This window comes from Notamacropus eugenii, chromosome 2, assembly GCF_028372415.1.
Source record: "Notamacropus eugenii isolate mMacEug1 chromosome 2, mMacEug1.pri_v2, whole genome shotgun sequence".
NCBI classification, from domain to species: Eukaryota; Metazoa; Chordata; class Mammalia; order Diprotodontia; family Macropodidae; genus Notamacropus; species Notamacropus eugenii.
Window position 1 is genome coordinate 12,366,745 of NC_092873.1, and position 21,215 is coordinate 12,387,959.

Here is a 21,215-nt window from a genome sequence, read left to right on the forward strand (position 1 = left end):
TCCATAATTTCTTACAGCACAGTAATATATTATTACACTTAAGTACCACAATGTGGTTAGACATGGCCTAGTTGTGCATCTTTTTTCTTTCCTGGGAAATACCACTGGAGCCATCCTTCCTCAAAGGGCAGCAGAGAACCTCACACACTAAGTTTTTCCACAGGCTTCTGTTGTCTCAACTTTGCAGCGAGAAAAACTGAGGAGGTGTGACAGCAAGGAATCCAGCATACACAGGAGGGCTTGCTGTACAGGTTCTTAAATTTGATTTTCTAAAAGGAAAGCAACTTTTAAGGGATCAATAATCTACTTTAATCAAACACATATATCATTCATTTAGTTCAAGGGAAAAAGTCAGTACCCTGAACTTCAGAGAAAATACAAACAGAGAAATAAAGACCAACAGACAGGGCTTCCAACTGTCTGACCATAAGCAGTACATACATCACAGATAAGCAGACAGATCCAACTGTCTGACCATCACATACATACATAGTTACCAGAGAGAAAAGCACCAACATCTGGGTTTTCAAAGCCGGGGGGCTCCTTAGTGGCTTCCCAGAGTCTCATCTGGCCAAACAAACACTTCCGATGAGTAAGCCCCAAAACAAAACCTCATCCCAGAGTTTTTATACACTTTTCAGAGTCCGAGGGCATCAGAACCCTTGAGAACCAGTGCTTCATTAGAGAATAACAAAAGGTGTGGGTCTCCCTAAAAAACAAATCTTCCCTGATCAAACTTCGCTTAAGGGGCAGACCCATTAATGGATAGGGAAGGTCTTTAACTCTTATTAACATTACAGGAGGAGGAAAGCTAAGTGGCATTCCTGGGTCAAGACAAGTATTAGATGCTATCTGTGTAGAATGGTGGAATCTTGAATGCCCTTTCCTAGGGTCATCCTATAAATCAAATCCCTTCATGGTGAAAAAAAAAAAATCTCAATGTAACACAAAGACATCCAAGAAGCAACCAGTGATCTATGAATTTCAAGGCACATTCAATAGAGTAAAATTCTAAGACAGTCAAAACTACCGTGGGATTTGCTATAATGGAATCCAATCAGCTAAGTGGCACAGTGGATAGAGTGCTGGGTCCTGAAGTCAGGAAGATTTCTGGCCTCCGACATTTGCTAGATGTGTGACCCTGAGCAAGTCACTTCACTCTCTCTGCCTCAATCCCTTCAAACTCAGTTCCATCATCCTATGAACATAGCCCTCACCCATTTCATTCTCCTCTTCACCTTTGCTCTTTCTACTTCCTATGTGAGAGACACACAGTCCCTATGGCCTCCATGAAACTATGACTCCAATGATTCTCAAGCACTCTGGTTGGTTGACTCTATAGAATACAGCAACCTTACATTATGCTGTGCCATTCAAATGCCCCCAGGACATGAGGACTGGAGATGATGTTGTTTGGCCCACTTACCTCCCAGAGAAATGGGACTAAAGGTCCCATGGAAATGAAAGCTAATAGAAATTGGTAACATTTATCTGATGATCTACAACTCACAAAGCACTTGACAAAACACAAACTATCTCATGAGCTCTTCCCAATAGTTAAATGAGATGGGTGTTTTTTTCATCCCCATATGAGAAATGAGGAAACAAAGCCTGTGAGAGGTTAAGTGACTTCCAGAATCACACAGTGAGTCAACAGCAGAGCTGGAATTCAAATCCACACTCAGAAGTAGCACAGGACAGTAGGAATGGAGCTGAATTTAGAGTCAGACCTGGGTTCAAATTGTGGCTCTTCTACTTACTACTAGTGTGACTTTGGATAAGTCACTGAACTTCTGGGGGCCTCACTTTCCTCATCTGTTAAATGAAGGGGATTGGACTGGATGACTTTTGAGATTCCATCCAGCTCTAAATATATTCTTTCCTCTTAGAGGATAAGGAAAGGCTTTAGGGGAACAAGTGATAGGTGGTGCAGTGGATAGAGTGCTGGGCCTGGAATGGGGAAGACCTGAGTTCAAATCCAGCCTCAGATACTTACTAGCTGTGTGACCCTAGGTAAGTCACTTTACCTCTGTTTACCTTTGTAAAATGGAGGCTAATAATGGCACTTCCCTCCCAGGGATGTTGTGGAGATCAAATGACATGTGTAAAGTGCTTTGCAAACTTTTAAATACTATGTAGGTACTAGTTAAAATTATTATCATAGCTAATAATGGTCAGGAGAAATCTAACACTATCACTTGGTCTGCCTTCAAAAAACAAAACTTTCTATTATATAGAGACGTTCCCTCTTCTAATCATTGACCTTTGACTCAAAGCCATTCAGACATGTCTATTAATGCTCTGGGAAGTGAAAGAAAACCACCTAGGAATTCTGATAAGAAGGTTATTGACAAAGAATGAAACCATTGGAAGGACTTTGGAATTTCAGGGGAGATGTTCTTCTTGGCCTATCACTAAGAGTTTCTGTGTTAGGGCTCCAGAGGTCCCCAGAACTCTGAAGGTGTAAGACCTGAGCAGCTGGAGCTGGAGCTGGAACAGGTGGTGAATCATTCTTTCTGCTGGTAGCCCAAGGATTAGGGGCAGGGGGCTGCTCTGAGTCTCAACAGCAATAATCATAGAGATGATAAACTTCCCATCTGATTCCTGTCTGTTAGCTGATGGGAGGGCATTTTTTCACCAAGTCCTATACTGGAGGGAAGGGCTGCACTATGGGGCAATGCATGGAAGTGACCAAGAGGTAGATTTGGGCCTGATGTAGGGAGAACTTCCTGACTGATAGAGCATGGGTCAGAGGTTCACCTCAGGGTCTGCTCAGTCCTGGCTCAGCAGCAGATGAGAGGTTTTTTCTTCACTATTCACTAATCGGACAGGAAACACTCACAGAGTGCCTGCATGGGCTCTGAACTAGAGAGTAGGACCTCTCCATTAGCTACATTTCCAGGAGTAACTTCAGCAAACTCCCGAATTTAAATTGCTACATAATGTTAGTACTATTGTCATTAATAATAAATATTTGTTCATTGGCCAATCATCTGGGCCACATTTTCATCATCCATGTGTGGGTTATGTATGATAGGCTGACTTGCAATTAAGGTTGGATAAGAATGCTTATTTAGAAATTTACACACTTACATACATACATACATATGTACATACATACATACACACACATATCTTTTCCTAAGCTCCAGGAAGTAATATCTATGGAATTACCACAAAGACTGAATGAAATGTAGCTCATTGCTTCTGGACCTTGATCCTGAAAGTTTAATTGGCCCAAATAGAGTAGCAGATGTGCAAACAAACTGTACAAAATACGCAGCATGCATGTGACATGAGAATGGGAATGTATTAGATTTGTAATAATCTTAACACCTACGGGGTGACTTTCCTGATCATCTCCATTGCTTTATTAAGAGGAGAAATGGGGGTTTCTGGAATGGAGCCAGTGTAAATGGTGAGTGTTGGGAGACAGGTATTAGGCTGGGAAACAGAAGTCCTGTCTCTCATTCCCTGCTCCTTAGCTTCTCTGTGTGTGACTTTGGACAAAGCACCTTCCCCTTACGAGCCTTGGCAATCTGTATCTATAAAGTAAGGTTGGCTTCATCCTGATCATCATCCCAGCATTTCCCGCAAACCAGAGACATCATACTAAGTAAATTTCCCTCTTTTTTGATCTCTGTCCATGGTTTCTGAAAGAGTAGGGTTGACAGAAGGATATTTCAATCAGGCGATTAAATCATTGTTGTTATTCAGTTGCGTCTGGGATTCCGTTGATGGCGTGCCCAGGTCCCAGACCCAACATCATGTCTCTGGAAGCCTTCCAAGTCCTCACAGGGCAGAGGCCTACTGAGAAATTGGGAGGCTGCCAGAGACATGATCTTAGGACTAGGACCCAAGCACTCCATAGTTGTTTAGGGTTCTCTTGGCAAAGATATTGGAGTGGTTTGCCTCTTCCTTCTCCAGCTCATTTTACAGAAGAGGAAATTGGGGCAAACAGGGTGAAGTGACTTACCCAGGGTCACAGAGCTAGGAAGACTGGATCTGAACTCATGAAGATGTCTTCTTGACTCCAGGCCCCAAAGTCTATTCACTGTGTCACCTAGCTAGCCTTCACAAACAGTAAGTGTTTTAATCAATGCTTGCTGAATTGATAGAAACTCCACAAATATAGGACCAGCTAGAACACAGAAATAACAATAGTAACTCACTTTATATAGTACTTCAAGTTCCGCAAAGCACTTTACAAACAATACCTCATTTTATCCTTGCAACAAACCTGGGGGGCAGGTGCTATAATTATCCTTATTTTACAGATAGGGAAACTGAGACTGGGAGAGGTTAGGTGACTTGCCTACTGTCATGAACCTAAGGTGTCTAAGACTGGACTTAAACACAGGGCTTCCTGACCCCAGGACCAGAACAGCCCCACCTAGATATTTGTATGTTTGTAGAACAGAATTGTTCTATGTTGTAGAAGAATGTAGAACAGAACCGAATCAAACTGAATTGAATTGCAGAGGTCTTTTGGTTTATAGATTTCCTTTGGACAGAAGGTAAGTTAGCACCAGCACCTGTGTCTTTTAATGAAGATGCTAGAAATCAAGAGGAATATAAAGATGATTCTTCTTTCGGAGGAAAATATATTTCCTTAATTTGTGTCTTTCAGCAATTCAGTAAAACATGGCATCAGGACTTGAAGTCAGTGGAACATCATCTGTGGTTATCATCCCAGACAATGTGCATGTCATCCAGGCCAGTTACCCTGTGGTTTCTGAAGGCTATGGACAACACACAGGGGTGACAGTCTTACAGGTCCCAGCCAGTGTAACATGGCATGTTAGAGGAGCCCCAAACTCATCTGATACATCCACAGGGTTCAACAATGCACCTGTCATTCTCCAGAATCCACCTGGAATGTCCCACTTGTCAAATACACCCACAGTAATTCAGAATCCTTCCGTGGTGATCCAGAATCCCGTTGGAATGGCCAATTCCCAGAATCCACCCATGGGGGCTCTGAATGTGACAGGAGCAATGGTCCTACAGAACTCACCCACGGTGAACCAGAATCCCACCGTGTTTTCCTCAGGAACCACACATACGGGGAACCAATCTTATTGGTCCTCATCATATGGAAACTTCACTACGTTTGATATAAAGAAATTCATGAATGAGGAGGTCAAGTCGTTAGGGGTGAGCATGATTTTCAATTATTTTTTTCTCTTCTGTTGATGTAACTAAGTAGGGGCTAAGAGTCGCACTTAGATAAAGGAAAAGAGGGAATTTTCAGATTCGATATCCAGTCCAAAGGGGGAACTTGGGCATTGGAGGTCTTTGGATCCTAACACTCTGCAGAAGCCCTTTCCAAGTATAATACACCCATGTTTTTTTCACAAAAAATTATTTATTTCAGAAGGTATAATCACAAACATACAAACTTACTCTACGTCACCCTCCTGTGTAAGCAGCATAATCCCTGTGAAATGGAAATCAAAATAATTCGAAAGTAATTTGGCTCAAAAAGAATAGATACTTTAGTCATTTCATGTGCATAATTCCAAATTATTTTCCAAAATGACCATACCATTTCACAGATCCACTAACAATATATCAATGTATCGATCATTCCATAGCCCCTCCAACAATGATTATTATAACTTTTTGGTCATTTTTGTCCATTTGCAGGGCATAAGGAAACGTCTCAAAATTTTGCACTCACATTTCTCTTATTATTCGTGAGTTTGGAGCATTCTTTCATACGGGCATGAATACTTTGTAATTCTTTTTTTATTTTTTTTGAGAACTGTTAATATCCTTTGAGCAGCTAGGTAGCACAGTGGATAGAGTGCTGGATCTGAAATCAGGAAGACTCATCTTCTTAAGTTCAAATCTGCCCTTGGACACTTACCAGCTTTATCACAGACACTAGGGGCAAAAATTCTTTCCCATTTTTCTGATATACTCCTAATCATAGTTGCGTTGGGTTTGTTTGTGCAAAAACTTTTCAATTTTGGGGGCGGAGCCAAGATGGCGAAGTAGAAAGACACACATACACATAGCTCCGAATCCACAAACCACAGAACGGCAGAGGGGACTAACCCAGGGCGAATTCTCCACCCAGAGACCACGGAATATTGGAGCGAGGGAGATTTCTGTTCCGGAGAGACCTGCAAACCTCTCGCAGGGGGACCTTTGCGCCGGGGACTGGGCACCGGGGCGGGAAGAGGAGAGCAGCCTTGCCGCGGCAGCGACACCGTGGGAAAGAGATCCAGCAGCCACGCGGGTCCCCCCACCCACAGAGGGACCTGCAAACCTCTCGCAAAAGGTCCATCGCGCTGCAGACACGGTGCCCAGCCCGGACCTGCGGCGGCGATAGCGGCCCCGGCTCCGAGAGACAAAGTTCTGAGAGGGATCCGGAGGCGGGATCTTCAGCAGCTGCACGGGCCCCCCACCAACAGGTGACTGATGGGGGTAGGTGAGAGAGTCTCTTTGGCGGGTTGAGAGGGGAGCGTGGTGCCCCCCCGGGAGGTGGGGGCTGAGAGGCGGCTGCCGATGGGGGCTCCCCAAACGAGAGGGAGCCTGGATCCATTGTGGAAGGTCTGTGTATAAACCCCCTGAGCGAATTGAGCCAGAGAGGCGGCTCTGCCCCTGACCTCAGCACCTGAGCCTAATTTAACACTGAATAACAGCCCTGCCCCCGCCAAAAATCCTAAGGCGGGAAGCAGCATTTGAATCTCAGTCCCCAAACGCTGGCTGGGAGGACCAGGAAGCAAGGTGGATGTGAGGAGAACATTCAGAGGTCAGGCCACTAGGTGGAGACAATGCCAAGAAAAGGGAAAAGAAATAAAACTATTGAAGGGTACTTTATGGGAGAAAAATCACTTCCTCCCTTCCTTTCTGATGGGGAGGAACAAGGCTTGCCATCACTCAAAGACACAGAAATCGAGGACTCTGTGCCCCAGCCCACCCAATGGGCTCAGGCCATGGAAGATCTCAAGAGGAATTTTGAAAATCAAGTTAGAGAGGTGGAGGAAAGACTGGGAAGGGAAATGAGAGGGATAAGGGAGAAGCATGAAAAACAGATCAGCTCCCTGCTAAAGGAGAACCAAAAAAATCTTGAAGAAATTGGCACCTTGAGAACTAGCCTAACTCAGCTGGCAAGGGAGGTGCAAGGGGCCAATGAGGAGAAGAATGCTTTCAAAAGCAGAATTAACCAAATGGAAAAGGAGATTCAAAAGCTTACTGAAGAAAATAGATCTCTCAAATCTGGAATGGTACAGATGGAAGCTTTGGACTTTTCAAGAAAGACAGATATCTCAGAACATACCGCACAGATTCAAAAAATGGAAGATAATGTGAAATATCTTATTGGAAAAGCAACTGACCTGGAAAATAGAATCAGGAGAGACAATGTAAAAATTCTGGGTCTACCTGAAAACCATGATCAAAAGAAGAGCCTAGACATCATCCTCCACGAAATTATCAAGGAAAACTGCCCTGAGATTCTAGAACCAGAAGGCAAAATAAATATTCAAGGAATCCGCAGAACACCGCATGAAAGAGATCCAAAAAGAGAAACTCCTAGGAGCATTGTGGCCAAATTCCAGAGTTCCCAGGTGAAGGAGAAGATATTGCAAGCAGATAGAAAGAAACAATTCAAGTATTGTGGAAATACAATCAGGATAGTACAGGATCTGGCACCTTCTACATTGAGGGATAGAAGGGAATGGAATAGGATATTCCGGAGGTCAAAGGAACTAGGACTGAAGCCAAGAATCACCTACCCAGCAAAACTGAGTATAATACTTCAGGAGAAAAAATGGTCTTTCAATGAAATAGAAGACTTTCAAATTTTCCTGATGAAAAGACCAGAGCTGGAAAGAAAATTTGACTTTGTAACACAAGAATGAAGAGAACCATAGGAAGGCGAACAGCGGAGAGAAATCATAAGGGACTTACTAAAGTTGAACTGTTTACATTCCTACATGGAAAGACAATATTTATAACTCTTGAAACATTTCAGTATCTGAGCACTGGGTGGGAGTACACACACACACACATGCACACACGCACACATACATAGAGACAGAGTGCACAGAGTGAATTGAAGAGGATGGGATCATATACTAAAAAAAAAAAAAATGAAATCAAGTAGTGAGAGAGAAATATTGGGAGGAGAAAGGGAGAAGTTATATGGGGCAAATTATCTCTCATAAAAGAGGCAAGCAAATGACTTATTAGTGGAGGGATAAAGAGGGGAGGCAAGAGAAAAACATGAGATCTACTCTCATCACATTCCACTAAAGGAAAGAATATAATGCACACTCATTCTGATAGGAAAACCTATCTCATAATACAGGAGAGTGGGGGACAGGGGCACAAGCAGGAAGGGGGAGAGTATAGAGGGGAGGGCATGGGGAGGAGAATGCAATACGAGGTCGACACTCACGGGGAGGGAAAGGACCATAAGAAAATAGAAGTAATGGGGGACAGGGCAGGATGGAGGGAAATATAGTTAGTCTTATACAACACAACTAGTATGGAAATCATTTGCAAAACTAAACAGATATGGCCTATATTGAACTGCCTGTCTTCCAAGGGAAAGGGGTAGAGAGGGAGGGAGCTAAAGAAGTTGGAACTCAAAGTGTTAGGACCAAATGTAATGTTCTTACCACTGGGTAACAGGAAACACAGGTTAAGGGGTCAAGAAAGCTATCCAGCCCTACAGGACAAGGGAGAAGACGGAGACAAGGGCAGTTAGGGAGGATAGAGGAGAGAGCAGATAGGTCACAGGGGCAATTAGAAAACTTGGGTCTGGGGAGGGAGGGGGAAAAAAGGGGAGAAAATTTGTAACCCAAAATTAAAAGTTTAATAAAAAAAAAAAAAAGAATGGCTATTACTTACTGACCTGAAAATGTTGGTGTGGCTTCCCTCTGCTCTCCCATCCCAAAGAGGATCTCACTAACCAGGAAATCCCTGTCTCTCCAAAAGCCCAGATAGATGTCAGGCATCCTTTTCTAAGAGACAGGGTCTCGACCTCTAGAAGATCAGCTCCTGAAGCTGATGTTGCCTGGGAAATCCTTTGTTCTCTGTCCAGGAGTCTGAGGGTTGAGCCATACCTGCTGTATGTTGATGAGATCATGCATGGCTTTGCACCTGTCCCTTCAGTACTGAGACTATAGGACTTGGCCAAGGAACTTTGAAAGCTCCACCTTGAATCCTACCATCTCTTTGGCTTGGGCCAGGGAGGGTGTGGTCAGTTGGTCCTGGGGCCCTGTGTCAATGCCCTGGCATGCCCAGGAAGCAGAGTCAGTCATCAGGTCTTTGATCTCTGATATAACCCTAATAATGAAAAAACAGAGGAAAGAGTGCTGCCAACCAGTCAGTCAGCAAGCATTTATTAACCACTTACTATGTGCCAGGTACTGTGCTAATCACTGGGGATCCAGAAAAAGGCCTGAATTCAAGACTCCCTTCAGCAGTATGGCCCCAAGTGATCCTAGCCAGGGCTGATAGCCCAACAAGAGCCTCCCAGATGCCTAGGAGATGTCCTCAGTCCTCTCTCAAGGTTGTCCATGGGCATTCCCCACAGCGTCCAGAAGGAGAAACAACCAAGCCTAGACAAATCACATTCCTCTCACCCTAGAAGATTTTGAAATCCAGGAGGCCGGAAAGTTCAGTGCAAAGAGCCCAGTCTCTGAAATCCAGGTCACAGTTCATCTCTGCCACTTATTAGTGACCTTGGGCAAGTCACCTCACTTCTCTGGGCCTCAGTTTCCTCTTCTGTAAAGTGAGGGGGTCTGAATAACCAGTCTCTGGTGCCCCTTCTGGCCCTAAGTCTATGATTTTATGAAACTATTGATTAACACCTTTCATGTTCTATCTCTATTTCACTTATACCCTGCTGGAAAAGCCCATATTTGAAATCAGGGCCAAAGTCCCAGCTCCTCCCAGCTCTGCCACTGACTAGCTAGATGACCCTGAGCCAGTCACTCCATCTCAATTAAATTCTTGTCTTGTCATCTGTAAAATGAGGGGGTGGTCCAGAAGACTTCTAAGGTCCTTTCTAACTCAACATCCTGTAATCCAGAATTCCTCCAGGTCACCCAGGCAATGGTGAGAAAGGATTCAAGTGTGATCTGGGATGCTGTGCAGATCCATGGGATAATTTCCAAAACTGAAGAGCTAGATGGTGGATCTTGGAACACTTTTCTTGTCATTATCATTCATTCTCAAGGCAAAAAAAAAAAAGCAAGGTATACTCTTTAAATAAAAAAGATTATCTATTGATTTTTAAACTAGATGTTCATATTCATTTAAAAATGTATTCCTTCCCCAGCAAACCATCTCTTGTAATAGATGTTCCAAGGGAAAGAGGAGTGGTGAGCCCCATGTGTAGAGAGGGGGCTGTCATTTTGTGGCTTGGATAGAAGAAGAGACATCCTTAGCTTATTCTGTCCCCACCCTTCTCCAAGGGAGACTTTCATTGCTTCCAGGAGGGGAAGCAGGAAGTTGAGACCAGAGAAAGGGAGCCCCAGGCTAGAAGCAGCTCTATCTTAAATATTGTTCATCTAGGGGTTATGATTGGCTTCCATCTAACTTTAGATTGCTTTGTCATTTGGGGGGAGGGGGAAGGAGGACCCCATACTCCATATCCAAGGCTTGACTACCAAATACCAGTTTCACATTGAATACACAGAGAGAAGAGCAAAGAAACCCATTTATCAGATCATAGCAAAAGAGACATCAGAAAAGACATATGAAGGAGAATATATACCAGACGCTTTTGACACTCCAAGTACAACCACAAGAGAAAGACCTGGATCTCACACAGAGAGAAGCTGCCCAAGTCTTTACTGTATTACAACTGGAAATGAGGACATAATGAACACTGCCAGCTTCTCTCATGTCTTCCCATAGTCTAGTGGGGTCTGCCTTTTCCATCTTCCCAATCTGGAAGCCAGAAACCAAAGCCGCTGGATCCTGGAAGAGTCCTGAAGAGAACTCCAAAACAATGAGTCTCCAAAGGGAACTGGCCCTGAAGAGTACTGATGAGGGACTCGCCTTGGAGAGTCCTAAAAGGGAACTGGAGAAAGACTGGACTCTGGACTCTTGCAAACTCTGCCCACCCTTAAGCAGGGGAGAGCATTCATCTCTCCCAACAAGGAAAGTGTCCCATATGAATGGACTTTGGGACAAGGATAACTGAAAGAATAAAAAAGAAAGGTCTGGGGGAAGGATCAGTTCTATACAACTGACCAATATATAAGTCAAGTCCAATAATACATGCAAAGAGATGGGGGAGGGGTTGCGTTTTGTTATCTCTTTTCCAGTGTCAAGTTTGGTTGCTCTAATTTCACAGTACTTAGTTTGAGGTGGGGTAGGATGGTTATTGTTATTCTGAGAATATTCTCAAGATCCCTTTTTCTTTGCATGGCACAAAGAAAAAGCTATGAGAAGATACATTCTTTTTTCTTTTTTTTTTTTTTAATGTTTAACAATCACTGCCATACAATTGCGATTTTATCCCCCCCCCTACCCCCCACTACCCCCCTCCCTCCCCACGACTGCAGAGAAGATACCTTCTTTGACCCCTTTACAGAAATGAGAGATTTCCAACTATAGAATATTGCATGGATTTTCAGATTTTTTTAGATGTATCAGTATATTTGCCAATTTCTCTCTCTTTCTACTTTTTTAAAACAAACTTTGGCTATATGCAGAGCTGTGCTGGCGTCAACTCAAACCTGAGCTGGTTGTTAAACTTTCAGGGTGAACATTTACACCTTGGAGACTGGCAAACACTGCAAATTCATTGTTTTGTTGACTGTCTAGATTTACAGGTAGAGGAAATATTAATAATACAGATTAAACTTAAAAGTATGTCCTATGTACATATATATTTTTGGAGAGACAGTTGTTAAACATTTATCAGCACATCCCAGGTCATATGAAATAGCTCTCTGGGAGAGCAGAGAAGGAATAAAGATAGATAATATAACAACAAATATAATAGATAATGTAACAACAAAAGATATTAAATGGAATTTATTTTTTTAATGATCTCCTGTTATGATGAGACAGTTCCTAACATTTTATTTTTAGGCTCTTAGAACCAGGAGTGTTTTTAGCAGCAGAGGTCAGATGTCTGGGAGACGGGATGGGACTAAAGCCAAGAGAAAGGAAGCCAGGGAAAGAAACCAGAGAGATTATGGTAAAGGGGCTGATTTTACAAAAGGAATAAACAGAGGGTTGAAGATTTAAGATCTGGATCAGAGGGCTCAATTAGTACAACTACCCCATTTGATTTTTGTGTTGAGTTTTTTCTTTTGGTTTTTGGGGATTTTTTGTGAGGCAATCTATGTTATGTGACTTGCCCAAGGTCACAGAGCTAATAAGTATCTAAGGTCAGTTTTGAATTCAAGTCCTCTTGATTCCAAGGAAGGTGCACTATCCATTGTGTGGCCTAGCTACTTCCAACTGCTCTATTTGAAAGAGGAGGAAGTTAAGTGCCAGAGAAAGGTAGTGCCTGGAATAAACTCCCCTGGTAGGAAGTGGCAAAGCTAATATTGAAACCCAGAATCTTTGACTGTGGTGCCAGGATTCTTTTCTCCCCAAACAGATGGAGTCAAACCAGGACTACTGGAACAAAAACAGCCATAAAGCCTCCATGTAACCAAAGGATATGATGGAAGGAGGTTGGGACTTCCTCCATGTGGGGAACTCATAACACAAAAATCAACAGTTTATGAGTAAAATCTTTAGAGTTACATGGGGGAACAGAGGAGCTCATGACTTGTTTAGGGTCTGAATCCAGGTCTTCTGACCCTTTATTTACTACACTTGCCACCTGAAAGGTAGCTTGTAATCATCACAACAGCAACAAAAATAAGTAACATCTCGGTAATAATTTTAGTTTTACAAAGCATTTCCATCAAGGAGACAGTTAACTGGGGGAAAATATCTTTGTGGCATGTTTCTCTGATAAAGGTCTCATATCTAGCTTAAATTTGTGAGAATAAGAACCATTCTCTAACTGATATACAAAGGACATGAACAGCAGTTTCCAAGGGAAGACACATCCAAGCTATTAACAACCACATGAAAAAATGCTCCAAATCACTAATAATTTCAAAAATGTAAATTAAAGCAGCTCTGAGTTTCCACCTTACACCCACCAGATTGACAATGTTGACAAAAGTTGGAGGGGCTGTGGAAAAACAGGCACATTAATTTATTGTTGATGGAGATGTGAACTGATCCAGCCATTCTGGGAAGTAAGTTGGAACTATGCCCCAAAAGTCAATAAACTGGACACACCGCTCTGATTCAGTAACAATACATGTAGTCCCTTTTGCCCAAAGATATCAAAGAAAGAGGAAAAGGATCAATACAATAAAAATATTTATAACAGCACTATTGTGGTGGCAAAAAAACTGGAAACTAAAGCAATGCCCATCTTTTGGGAATGGCTAAACTAATTATGGTATAAAAATAACAGAAAACTATTGTGTTTTAAGAAATGGAAAAAGCAGTTTCAGAGAAACCTGGGGAAGACTTGTGTGAACTGATATGATGAGCAGAACCAGGAGAATAATTTATCCAAAACCGTTATAAAGAAAAATAGCTTTGAAAGACTTTAGAACTCTGATTTACACAATGATCAACCAAGATTCCAGAGAATGAATGATAAAGAATGATGTCTAACTTCTGACAGAGAAGGACTCAAAATGCAGGGTGAGACATATGTTTTTGGACAAGGACAATGTGTGGAATTGTTTTGTATATCATCTGTTTTAAGAAATTCCTTTGTCTTGCTCAGTGTGAGATGAGGTAGGAAAAAGAGAAAATGAATGCTTGTTCATTTTAATTTTTATTAATTTATTTATTTTTAGTTTTCAACATTCACTTCCACAAGATTTTGAGTTCCGAATTTTATCCTCATCTCTCCTTTCTGCCTACCCCATGACAGTGTTCATTCTGATTATCCCTTCCCCAAATCTTTCCTCCCTTCTATCACACCCCTCCCTTCTCTTATCCTCTTCCCTTTTATTTTCATGTAGGGAAAAATAGATTTCTATACCCCATTACCTGTATATATTATTTCCCAGTTGCATGTAAAAAATAAATTTCAGCAATTTTTGTCAAACAGTGAGTTCTTATCCTAGAAGCTGCGGTCCTTGGGTTTATCAAACAGTAGATTGCTATATTCATTGACTACTGTGTCTTGAGTAATTAATCTGTTCCACTGGTCTACCCCTCCATTTCTTAACCAGTATCAAGTGGTTTTGATGATTGCTGCTTTATAATACAATTTGAGATCCGATAGGGGTAGGCCACCTTTCTTCCCCACCATTTTTTTTTTCATTAGTTCCATTGATGTACTGGACCATTTTTTCTCCAGGTGAATTTTGTTACTATTTTTTCTAGGTCTAGAAAATAATTATCTGGTAGTTTGACTGGTATGGTACTGAATAAGGAAATTAATTTAGGTAGAATTGTTATTTCTGTTATATTGGCTTAGCCTACCCACAAGTAAATGATGTTGTTCCACTTACTTAGATCTGACTTTATTTGTGTGAAAAGTGTTTTGTAATTGTGTTCATATAGTCCCTGGGTGTGTTTTGGCAGGTAGACCCTCAGATATTTTATAGTGTCTACCATAGTTTTAAAGGGGATTTCTCTTTTTATCTTGTGCTGTTGGCTTTTCTTAGTAATATATAGAAATGCAGATGATTTATCTGAGTTTATTTTGTAACCTGCAACTTTGCCAAAGTTGTTTATTATTTCAAGTAGATTTTTACTTGATTCTCTAGGATTCTCTAAGTATATCATCATATCATCTGCAAAGAGTGATAACTTAGTTTCTTCCTTGCTTATTCTAATTTCTTTTCCTTCTCTTATTGCTAAACCTAACATTTCTAGTACCCTATTGAATAACAGTGGTGATAATGGATGTCCTTGTTTCACCTCTGATCTTTTTGGAAATGCATCGAGCTTATCCCCATTACATATAATGCTTGCTGATGGGTTTGGGTAGATACTGTTTATTATTTTATGGAAAGGTTCATTTATTCATATGCTCTCCAGTGTTTTCAATAGGAATTGATGTTGTATTTTGTCAAAAGCTTTCTCTGCATCTATTGAGATAATCATGTGGTTTCTGTTGGTTTTGTTGTTGATATGATCAATAATGCTGGTAGTTTCTTTTAAGGAATTATTTTCTCCAGTTAGTTTTTGTACTTCCTTTTCCATTTGTTCAATTTTCCTAGTTAGGTTTTGTGCTTCCTTTTCCATTAGTTAGATTTTCTTTTTAAATTTTTCCGTGATTTCTTTTTTCATATTTTTAAAAATCATTGGCCAGTTTTTCTTCTACTTCCCCAGTTTGGCTTTTACAGTCCTTCTTGAGCTCTTCCAAGAATGCTCTTTGGGCTTCAGACCAGTTCGTATTCCCTTCTGAAGTTTCAGATGGGAATACAGTCTCAATGCTGACCTCTTTGGTATTCATGTTTTGGTCCTTGTCCCCACAGAAAGATTCTATGGTCTTATCTTTTCTGCTTTGCTTCTTACTCATGATAATCACCTTTATCCTGGATTTTAAAATAGATCTCTGCTTCTGGGATGCAGGGGGCTCTGTCTCACCATTCTTGTGCTTAGAACTTGAGGCTTTGTGTATTGTGGCCTCTGGTTCTTTCAGCTAGAACCTAGAATACTATAGCTTACCTGGTGCTGAACTGGCTGATGTGCCAAAGCAGAGGCCAGGTGAAGTCTTTCTGAGTTTCCTGGAGTTACCCTGGAGCTAAATGTGTTAAGTGTGGGGGAGGGGTGGCCTGACCACAAGAGGTCTCCTCTCCTGAGCATAGGCAGGCTCAGTGTTTGGTGAATCCCATTTGCACTCGTGTCTTCCCTATTCCCCCAGCTGTGCTGAGGAATTCCTGGTGTCTTGTTGTTGACAACTGTGGGCTCCACCCCACTGGGGCTCAGAATCTTCTCCCAATTCGCTGAGGTGGGGCTATCTGAGCCAGCTCTGGTCCTTCACTGGTCTCCTTCAGCCACAGCAAGAGGGACACCCCTTTGCAATTTTCCTAGCCTCATGGGCTAAAAGACTGCTTGCCCCTTTGGCTGATCCCACTGTTTGAGGATTTTTCCTGGGGAAATATTCTATGGGTTTTTCAAGGTCAACAAGGGGAGGGGTAGAGTATTTACCGATCATTCTGAAATCTTGGATCCAGGAAGTTCAAGTTGGTGACTTATAGACATTTAATCTGCAGGCTGATAGTCTCAGGAGTAGCTGCTGCAGTTACCTGGGGTTCTGTGGTTCTCTCTCATACACTTCCACTGGACTCCCATCCTGGGCTGATATGTTTGAGATTCTGCAGTGTGACTACTGCTTCAAATCACACAGGGCTTCCTGCTCAGCTTTACTGTGTCAGGGACCATGCTGGTACAGCCTCTGTGCTATGTGCTCCTTCAGTCTCATGCAACAGATCCTTCCCATTGACCTTCCAGTCTGTCCTGGGTTGGAAATTTGACATGCTCTGCCTCCTATTGTATTCTGCCACTCTAAAATTTGTTCAGATTCTCTTTTCAGAGGTATCTGAAGGAGTTTGTCTTAGAGCTTAGGTGAGTAGTTGCTCTCACTCCATCTTCCAGAGTCATTTTTTACAGGTATTTGGCTGGGTTGGGGGGAGAGTTCTAGCAAGTCCATGTTTTTACTCCAGCATCTTGACTCCCTTCATTTTAATTTTTCAAAAAGAACATTGTTCATCATGGAAACCCTGTGTGGTTGGTATTATGAGTATTACTTGTCCCCATTTTTAGGATCAGGAAACTGAGGCTCAATGAAGCTAAGAGCCTTTTGCAAGGTCACACAGCTAGTAGTAAGTGGTTCAGCTAGAACTCAAATACAAATCTCCTGATTCCAACAAAAATGCAATACCTTGAATAGGTCATTTTCATTCTCATCTGCCTCTGTTTCCTTCTCTGTAAAATGAGGAGGTAGGACTGAATGAAATCTTAGGTCCCTTCCAGGTGAACAATCCTCTGGTCTTGTAACCTCTCTGAGAGCTTCATTCACTTCCTTCACCAAACCTCAAATGACCAGGAATTCCCGCTGTTTCTGGCAGCCCTGTAAGAAGTGTGGTTGTTAGGAAAAAGTAGCTTTTCTCTAGCCCTCATGATTCCATTACAAAGAATAGAGATTTCTCTAGTCATTCACCAGTCAGAGAATTTTTAATCCCTCTAGATCAGAGGTAACCTCACTCTTTTCTAATGGCTTCTTCTGTCCCAACAGGTTGTACAAATCATGATTGGTCTGATACATCTGTTCCTTGGCTCTGTGCCCTAGTGTTCAAAATACAGTTTCCTCATCATTTCAAGGTATCCATACTGGGGAGGATCATTGGTAAGTAGAATAAAGCCATGTGGTCTTCAGAGTGTAGACTTGGAGGAGAAGGAAGCTAGGAGGAAGAGCAAGAAAAGGAAGGCAAAGAGAAGGAAGAGGAAGGGAGGAAAAGAGAAAGAAGGAACAGAAAGAGAAGGGAGAAGAGCAAGCAAAGAAAACAGCTTCACATTACACACCTAGAGAATGCTATCCATTAGGTCATTTCTATGTGTTTCTCTGTTTCTCCTCTTCTAAGATGGAAATCCTAAGACTTGTTAACATCATTATACAAAATACCATAAGAATATTCAGCATTGGGATGCTAATGGAGGCAATATGTCCTAGTAACCAGAGAAGGCCCCCCTTGGGGTCAGCAAGACCTGATTTTAAGTTCTATGTCTGACATATTTGGTTGTGGAATCCTTAGCACGTCCTCACCCCTCTGTACTGTAGGCAATTCTCTAAGAATATAAATTACAGAATGATTTGCTAGTTTTCTTTGGTAGAGGGAGTTTTCTTGCTGAGAATTTTCTATTTCAAAGAAATCACAAATCAAGACAAAAAATAACAATCATTGGTCAGTCATTTTCAGTCATGTCTGACTCTCTATGACCCCATTTGGGGTTTTCTTGGCTAAGACACTAGAGCAGTTTGCCATTTCCTTCTCCAGCTCATTTGACAGATGAGGAAACTGAGGCAAACAGGTTAAGTGACTTGCCCAGGGTCACACAGTTAGTAAGTGTGTAAGGCCAGATTTGAACTCAGAAGATGAATCTTCCTGACTCCAGACCCAATGCACTATGGCACCACCTAGCTTCCCTAAGCATGGAGGGGTATATCTCAAGGTAAACTTGGCAAGGGTGACAAATTGTAGAAATCTTTGAATGCCAACAGAAGAAACTTTACCCAAAGTATTGGAAAAGAAGCATAACCTGACCAGGGTTCTGATTAGGAAGATTACCTGGGGCTCTTTGTGACATAAATGGTTCTCCCTTTTTACATACAGTTCATTATTTCTGGATCTTTCTCAATATTCACTGCAAAAGAACCAGTGCTGTCCATGGTAAGTTACCAATTTTACACACAAAGAGTTCAATTTGACAGCTAGAACCTCCTCAGGATTCATGTGGTCTTCCAGGTAAGATCATCTACTCTTTCTAGTACTTTTGTCAACTTTTGATGCCATCCAAGATGGATGTGCATTGAATTGCCTTCTGGGAGTTACTGTGGAGAAAGTGGATGAACCTATGTTCTTTGAGTCTGGAGGAGACATCTAGGCCCCAGAAAAAGTAACCTCTGAGGCCAAGAAAACAGAATTGTGAGATTTTGATTGGAAATAACAGGATGAACAAGAATAATTCCATTTTTTAAAAGGTTTAGAGATGGGAATTTAACCACAGAGAAATAAATGCATTTCCTACAGAAACAATCCTGACTTTCAGCAACTCTTGTGACCTCAGGGTTTGTCCATTTCCCTATTTCCATTCTTTTGTGGGTTGTGGTAGGCCTAAAAAGCTGTTAAAGCCCCATTGTACCCCAAAGAGCTGAAGCTTCAATCAAGGAGCAGTCTTCCAAGGAGAACAATTAAATTGCTTTTCCCCTTCCTCTGGCCACTCACTTTTTACTCCCTAGTCTTACAGACATGATGGTGGCTAAGAGTCTTATGGCATCTCAAAGAATCCAGGCTAGGAAACTCCCACAACTGCATTTATTTTTTTTACTATTAAAATCTTTTATTTTCCTTCTTCTTCTTGTAGCTTTCCCTCTTCAGTCTTTTCATAACAAAACAACCATTTGTTGTTCCAAATATACTTTCTACTTTCTATAAAAATATGACACATTCTAGTGCTAGTTTTATTTTTTTCATTTCATTGCCTTTGTTATTGAATAGTTTGACATCAGGGTTCCATTTTTTTATTTTAATATATAATTATTTCAGTTCACAACATTCACTTCCACAAGAATTTGAATTCCAAATTTTCTCCCTATCACTCCCCATCCCCCAACCCAAGATAGTGTGCACCTCATATACCCCTTCCTTCAGTTTGCCTTCCCTTCTATCATCCCCTTTCTTCCATCCCCCTTCCCTCTATTTTCCTGTAGGGTAAAATAAATATCTATACCCCATTGCCTGTACATCTTATTTCCCAGCTGCATGCAAAAACAACTTTTAACATTCATTTTTAAAGCTTTGAGTTCCATATTCTCTCCCTTCCTCCCTTCTCATCCACCCTCATTGAGAAAACAAGCAATACAATATAGGTCATACAAGTGTAGCTATGAAAAACACTTCCATAACGGTTATGTTGTGAAAGACTAACCACATTTCCCTCTGTCCGATCCTGGCCTCCATTTATTCCATCCTCTCCCTTGATCTGTCCCCCCACAATAGTGTGTGCTTCTGGTTATCCCTTTCCCCAATTTGCTGTCCCTTCTATTATCTTCCCTCTCCTATCCCTTTCCCCCCACCTTCCTGCAGGGTAAAGTAGATTTCCCTTCCCAAGTGAGTGTGTGTTATTCCCTCCTTAACCCAAATCCCATAAGAATCAGGCTCACTTATTTCCTTTCATCTCCTCTCTCTCCCTCTCCATTGTAAAAGTTATTTTTTGCCTCTTTTATGTGAGATGATTTGCTACATTCTACCTCTCCCTTTCTCTTACTCTTAGTACATTCCACTCAACAGTAAATTTTATTTTTTAAGTATTCTCCCTTCGTATTCAGCTCACCCTGTGCCCTCGGTCGATGTGTGTGCATGTGTGTGTGTATATGTGTGTATGTACATGTATATATGTATATTTTATATATACACACATACACCCATATACATATACATACCTGCACATATACATACACATATATAATATACACATACATACATATTAATACACACCTACATATATATACTTATACATATATGTGTGTATATCTATGTATATACCTATACATATATATGTATATATTCCCTCTATCTTAATACTGGAAAAGGTCTCATGACTTAAAAATATCATCTTTCCATGTAGGAATGTAAGCAGTTCAACTTAAATGAGTTCCTTATGTCTTCTTTTTCCTGTTTACCTTTTCATCTTTCTCTTGATTCTCATATTTGAAAGTCAAATTTTTTATTCATCTCTGGTCTTTTCATCAAAAATGCTTAAAAGTCCTCTATTTCATTGAATGACCATTTTTTCCCCTGAAGTATTATACTCCATTTTGCTGGGTAGGTGATTCTTGGTTTTCCTTTGACCTCTGAAATATCATTCCAAGTTCTTTGATCCCTTACTGTAGAAGCTGTTAAATCCAGTGTTATCCTGATTGTATTTCCACAATACTTGAATTATTTCTTTCTGGCTGTTTGTAATATTTTCTCCTTGACCTGGGAACTCTGGAATTTGGTTACAATATTTCTAGGAGTTTTCCTTTTGAGGTCTGTTTCAGGAGGTGATCAGTTACTTCTTTCCATTTCTATTTTACTCCTGGTTCTAGAATATCAGAGCAGTTTTCCTTGATAATTTCTTGGAAGATGATGTCTAGGCTCTTTTTCTGATCATGGCTTTCGGGTAATCCAATAATTTTTTAATTATCTCTCCTGGATCTATTTTCCAGGTCAGTTGTTTCTCCAGTGAGATATTTCACACTATCTTCTATTTTTCCATTCTCTTGGTTTTATTTTGTAATTTCTTGATTTCTCATAATGTTATTAGCTTCCATCTGCTCCATTCTAATTTTTAAAAAAAAACTATTTCTTCAGTGATCTTTTGGACTTCCTTTTTCATTTGACCAGTTCTGCTTTTTAAGATATTCTTCTCCTCATTGGCTTTTTGGACCTCTTTTGCCATTTGGGTTAGTCTATTTTTAAAGGTGTTATTTT